Genomic DNA, 6,842 nt, shown 5'->3' with positions numbered 1-6,842 from the left:
TTCCCCTTGTCCTGCTGTTATCTACCCTTTCAAAAGTTGATTCCCCTCCTGTTTGTAGACTCCCTTTAGTATTGAAAGGCTGCAATGAGGTCACCCCACAGCCTTCTTTTCTCCAGGCTGAACAAGCCCAGCTCCCTTAGCCTGTCTCCATAAAAGAAGTGTTCCAGTCCCCTGATCATCTTCGTGACCCTCCTCTGGACCTTCTCCAACAGCTCCTGTCTTTCTTGTACTGGGGACTCCAGACTTGGACACAGTACTCCACATGGAGCCTCAGAAGAGCAGAGCAGAGGGGACAATCACCCCCCTGTCCCTGCTGGCCACCCCTCTTCTGATGGTGCCCAGGATACCATTTGCTTTCCGAGCTGCAAGGGCACATTGCTGGCTCATGCTAAGTTTTTCATCTATCAAGACCCCAGGTCCTTCTCTGCAGGGCTGCTCTCAAGGACCGCTCCTTCCAGTCTGTATGGATGCCTGGGATTCCTCTGGCCCGAGTGCAAAACTCTGCACTTTGCCATGTTGAACCTCATCAGGTTCACCTGGGCCCACCTTTCAAGCATGTTGAGGTTCCTCTGAATGGCATCCCTTCCTTCCACCGTGTCAACCACACCACTCAGCTTGGTGTCATCAGCAAACTTGCTGAGGGTGCACTCGATTCCGTCATCGATGTCACTGATAAAGATGTTAAAGAGCACCGGCCCCAAGACAGACCCCTGGGGGACGCTGCTCATTACTGGCCTCCACCTGGACATAGAGCCATTGATCACCACCCTCTGTCTGCGTCCTTTCAATCAATTTCTTATCCATTGAGTGGTCCACCCATCAAATCCACATCCCTCCAATTTGGAGATAAGGATGTGGTGGGGGACCATGTCAAAGGCCTTGCTCAAGTCCAGTAAATGACATTGGTTGCCTTTCCCTTGTCCACCAATGCTGTCACCCCATCATAGAAGGCCACCAGATTGGTTAAGCATGACCTTCCCCTGCTGAAGCCATGCTGGCTGTCTCAGATCACATGCCCATTCCTCATGTGATCAGACATGTCATCCAGGATGATCTGTTCCAGGATCTTCCCAGGTAAATTGAAGCGCCCAACGTGGGGCTCGAACCCACGACCCTGAGATTAAGAGTCTCATGCTCTACCGACTGAGCTAGCTGGGCTGCTAATTATACATTTCCTATTGATGTTAGAGCTTAACTGAGTACCTTTGCACCACTTTCTGCGTATCCAAATTAACCATTCTTGGGTGTGGAGGAGGTGATCCTTGAATATAAACCAGTTCTTGTATTCCTCTTCTCCCTGAGGCCATAAGCCACACAATTCCTCCAAGCAGATCTGCAAACAAGCCAGTCTGCTCTCCTGAAGTCCACAGCTACGGTGCTGTTATTTCTTTGGTTCCCAGCTCATGGCCCGGACTCTACCATGTGTGGTCCCACAGACAAGAATGCTCCCAGCCCTCACATCTCCAGTCCTTGTCTGTGTGAGTTTCAGAGCACCTCCCCTTGTCAGGACCTCAATCACCTGTGCTAGAAAAAATATGTGGAAGAGTTATAAGTGGCAGCATCTGATCTCTACGTTCCTGTATATACACATGTATAACACTTTTTGTATCATTTCTAGGATTTCAAAGCCCTTTTATGAAAGTTAACTGTTAAAGAATCAAATGCATTCCTCCTTTTAAGAGAGATCTGGGGTTAGAAGTGATTCAAATGGAAGCAGACAGGAAGAATACGAGTCTTGGCTCTCTGAACCAGTCATGCTAAATATCACCACAGAATTAAACCTGTATGTTTAGCATACAAAGATGACATTTCCTTGCTACTTTAAGTAATACTAAAATGTTGAGCTTTTTTTTTTTTTTTTTTTTTTCTGTTTTTACTTCAGTGCCTTCAGCAGGAATTTTGGATATTTAAAACTAATTTCATTTGTCTGTGTTTCAAAGTATACCTACTTTACTCTTAGTCAAGCAAATGCTAGATTGTTCAGTGCAAATCTACCCTCTATAATAAGAAATGCTGTGGAGTTAACTCATTCAGGTAACTAAACATATTCAGGTAGCTGAACAGCCTTCCAAATAGGGAAAAAACTCACAGCTGAATAATGTAGCATGCAAACTGCTATGTCTGACTGGAACTATGATGACTGAACACTCATCTGGAATTAGGTTGGGTATTTTAGATGTGCTTGTGAAAAAGCACATGCAGAAAGCCAGCTGCTCCAGCTAAAATATAATTTCGTACCTACTTACTAAGTAAATCATACAGATTTTCCTTCCCTGCTATCTCAGGCATCTAGATTTTGCTCAAACATTTCAACATCTCATGCAACTCTTGGCATGATTACTGTGCATTCTTTTCTGGCTCTGAACTTGCTTCACTTGGCTGCTATAATGATAATTTTCTCTGTATGCCACCCTCAAATTATCCCGTGTCCCTTACAGTCCCTCTGTCACATATGCTTCCCACTGTTAACTAAAAGCTATTTATCATTAAAGCCTTCTGTGGTCTGTTGCTGTTCTGACTTTTTGACTATTTTCTTCAGCTGCTGCTCAACCACTGCTCTAATCTTCCTTGCATATGTGATGCTAATTGTCATTGTACAGCTATCAATGTCTCACTTTTCTGGGAAGTCCTGGGATCTTCTGAAAGAGTCTGTCCTAGCAATCCCATTTACTCCTCCAAGCGGCACGGGCACAATGTGTGTATGACATCAGCCAAAAAGGTTCATAAACTTTTGAAGATCAGAGTAAGAATTCAGATAATATAAACAAGGGAATGTATAAAAGTAAAAAAAAAAAAAAAAAAAAAAAAAAAAGATATTTACTAAGGGCAAATAGAAGCCACTGGCCTTAATACAAAGAAGAATCGAACATATGAACCTAATGCAGGGAGTAACAGCTTCTGCTGGAGTTCAAGGCGAGCTGGAATACGAGTCATCAACACTGCGTGTCACTGTGTGTGTTGAGCAAATGTCACTAGAGCTGTATTAACAGAACTGTTTTATTTAACATGCCAGCTTGTTTCTCTCTCCAGGAGATGTTCACTTGTTAACTTAGCTGGCATTCTTTTCTCTTATATGGCATAAATGGGCCAGAAAACATATCTGAATTTAATACTGAAGATTTTAGACGCTACAACAGCAAAGGTAATGGCAAAGATAGATGCAGAGTGTATAGCTCACTCTCTTGTTGTCCCAGGGCCCCATAAAAAATGCATTCTGACATCTCATTTTCAAAATTCCTCTAGTTTAAGGGCTAAGATTCAAAGGAGTGTCTACAACAATATGCTGCTTAATATCACTGGCAGTAGTGCTGGGAAACATCCTTACTGTGAAACATAGGAGTAATGTCAGCTGGTTGTGGACTCAGTCCTGGTTGTGGACTCAGGCTACATCCCAGGAGAAACCTAAGTCAGGACTGGCCATGCATGAGGTCTTCCCAAGCCACTCTGCCTCCTTTCAACGGCACTGTGAGCTACACAGGAGTTGGAGCACACACTCCAATAGGAGCACTAAGGTTGCAGCGCACGCAGCACAGGAAACCAAGTTCAGTCTGATTCTCTTTCCTCAATATATCTTCTGGATGTGGATTTGATAAAGAATCATAGAATATCCTAAATTGAAAGAGACCCACAAGGATCATTGAGACAAACTCCTGGGCTCCTGGCTCCAAACAGTGTTCTGAAGTCAAACCATATTTCAGAGAGTGCTGTCCAAATTCCACTTGAACTTTGTGAGAAACCTTTCCCTCATCCCCAGTTGCCCCTCCACTGATGCAGCTCCCTCAGGCCCCGTGGCTGTCACCAGTGAGCAGAGATCAGTGTTGCCCCTCTACTCCCTGTGAGGAGCTGCGGCTGCCATCAGGCCTCCCCTCAGCTCCTCTGCTCTGGGCTGAACAAACCAGGGGACTTGAGCTTCTTATATGTCTTGCCATCCTGACCCTTAACATTCGTGGTCCTCCTTCGGATGCTGCAGCACTGGGATGAAGTATGCAGGAAGAGCTATACAACCTCAGCCTTGAGGTGCAGTATAAAACCCTATACTCAAAAGTAGCGCAAAGTGAATGACTACTATAAGAATAAAGGGTTGGATAATTGTTGCAATCCAGTAGTAATTTTCTAAGCATGCCACCCAGAAGCAAGAAAAGTAGAAAGTGATGATTTCACAGTACTAAGGGGACTTTCAGCAAACATAAGCAAATAAACAGGAACTCTCTGCTAAAGATTTAATCTGTCAGAATTTATGGAACCTGTTTCTGTGTGCAATTAGACTAAACCAGTTCTGCAGCTGTTCGACAGGTTTGTTTTTCACTGGCTTTAGTAGATCTGTTGATAAGTCTGAAAAAATGTGACCTTCAGATGAGACTTATCTTTTTTTTACTTTTCCCTTCAGCTTTTCACTCTTTTATTATTAAATTCAGAACTCAACAGAGACCTTAGTCAACATCTGTTAGTCTTCAGCAGGATCCCCATGTTAATCTATAGGTTTCTTCTCAAGGCTTTTACAAGCTCTAGAACAGGCACCTTTCTTAAACGTCATAAAATATCTAAAAGATCTAAAATCTAAAAGATGAGTGATCAGGTCCATTGCTGGGATAACTTGGGAGTAAAATGTTCCAATTCTACAGCATAGCAGTAGGCATTGATACTCTCCTGCAGAGAAGTGAACTTAACCAGAGGAAATATGCCAAAGCTCCTAAACACTTTTTGAACAGCAAAAACAAAGAAACTTCTGTTACGGAATTAATACTTAAGTCATGCCTACTTCTGAAAGACAGAGAACTGGCAATTGTTATCTTGACATAACAAGATACTGCTATAGAGGCAGGAGTGGGGATTTCACTGTTCAGCACAGCAATACAACGGAATTGGTGAAATGTACCATGGTTTCTGGCTTCCATTTTTATGTCCTACCCAGACTGACCAAGGAGTCTTATTGCCACCCTTATCCCTTCATTTCACCTTCTAGGGATGCCATGCTGACTGAACCTCTGAGGATATCATATCTGCTGCCCAGGAGAATAAACATGGAGCTTGTTTGGTGCCATGACAGCTGCTGTCACACACGTTAAAGCAAGTGCTGCCTCACGTTTACTGAAAGAGGAAATAGATATTATTAGAGATTATGAATTGAAATAATCAGACAATAATACTTCACTGGAAGACTGTTTTTACTAACAATTTACAATGTAAAAAGCCTTGTGTTAAATCATACTTTAAAATAAAGCCTGCATAGCATTGCTATTTATTATGAGAAAATCTGTGACAGATGGAAAAACGTCATTTCATCAGAGATGGGATTAATGCAGTGTGTATTTTTTTCAGTGACAGTATGCTTGTGTGCTTATTTGATGGATGCTACGCATTTATTTATAGCTTATACATATCTACCCAATTATTTACATATCTAACTGTCATTGACGTGTCAAAAAGTAGTTGTGATTTTTTTGTATGTATTTCTATTGTGACCTGCTAGAATGTTCCAAAAAAAAGTGTACTAAATGGATATTCCTCATTTTGCTTACAAATGCTAATTCTCCCTAAGCCTCAGGGATCTCTTTCAAAGCCTGAGGATGAGATTCAGTCCTCATGCTGCTGTACTGGTCAGGGGAATTATCTGCTTCAGACCAGGTGGAGATAGATTTCCACTGCCCGGATAACTTACAGGCAGTTTCCAGGCTTTAAGATATCCACCTCTGGCCAGGACTATTTGGTGCTCAAGTAGCAAGGTGAAGGAAGAAAAAGCAGTGGAAACAATTATTTAAGTTAGCCTTCATGGCATTTAGGGCCTTAGTGTGCATAACCAAACCAAAGTGCATCTAGGAAAATGGGCTTTGGACATCTAGCACACAGTACCTGTTCCCAAAACAGTGGTGATAAATGGCGTAGAATTGCTGCATCTCTCTGACCTGGCTGGTGCGTGCCTCTGAGCATCTTTGAGCGTAGCTGTAGATAAAAACACTGCACTGGAGAAACTCAATACAGATTCATAGATTCAGTCACTGCAACTCTTGACTTCTCTCAGTAATTGGTGCATATCATTTAAGGAAAAAAACGTTCTTGGCAGGAAACAGAAGAGTGTTCTTCTTATCAATTATGCTGTGTGTTCATCAAAAACACTGTGGGACTCAGACGTATCCTTGAGGAGAGAGTTCAAGTATTGAATCCTGGGTGACATTTTTAAATGGCAAGTACAGCAACTCACAAATCCTATACTCCCATTTACATAAATGATTGCCATTTAACAAATCACTTGACAAGAACCCTGAGATTCACAAAGCCATATGTATGCAACCAATATTTTTAAACTGTTGCAAAACAGACAGGAGCATTGCTCCTGAGTGAGATTTGAGCTGCTTCTTCCTGAGGTCTGACTCTGATGAGGTATCAGCACAAAATGTGGTATATCTATGGATGATTTACCCATTTCACTGGTCTGTCCTGGACCTGGCAGGAGCCAAGAAAGGAAAACTGAGAAGGAAGATAGCTATCATCTGACTGTAGGGAAAGAATGGCATAGGCTAGCTGGGAAGTGAGATGAGGTGCACATCTGTGACCCAGGCTTGATTTATGTTCATAGGGGGCACCACTGCCTATGTACATCAGCTATTACGGGCAGTGCCATGGGTCACTCTGACTAGTGACTCCAATTTTTGCAGCTCAGATCACAGATCCTCTTTTTCTTTTCTCTTAATGAAAAGCTGGAAGCCAAGACAGATGACCCTCTGAAACTTGAATGATGTCTTCACATTTATTCTGTGAGTATAAGTTATTTCTGATACCCCAACACTCTAATAGATATGGAAAAAAAAGACATAGGAGATCACTAATAAGAAAAATTAAAATAT

At 42.4% G+C, this 6,842-nt stretch overlaps 1 non-coding gene across 1 annotated transcript; it reads right to left on the bottom strand.

Annotated features, from left to right (window-relative positions):
* Positions 1 to 1,085: 1,085 nt before the first annotated feature.
* TRNAK-CUU (transfer RNA lysine (anticodon CUU)) lies at positions 1,086 to 1,158 on the bottom strand. The gene has a single exon. It is a non-coding gene; the product is annotated as a tRNA-Lys (tRNA).
* Between the last annotated feature and the right edge of the window lie 5,684 nt (positions 1,159 to 6,842).

The sequence above is a fragment of the Lagopus muta genome, chromosome 1, assembly GCF_023343835.1.
Source record: "Lagopus muta isolate bLagMut1 chromosome 1, bLagMut1 primary, whole genome shotgun sequence".
Classification (NCBI taxonomy): Eukaryota; Metazoa; Chordata; class Aves; order Galliformes; family Phasianidae; genus Lagopus; species Lagopus muta.
Note: the sequence above shows the minus strand (reverse complement) of the source record. Positions and strands in the feature narration are given on the sequence as shown.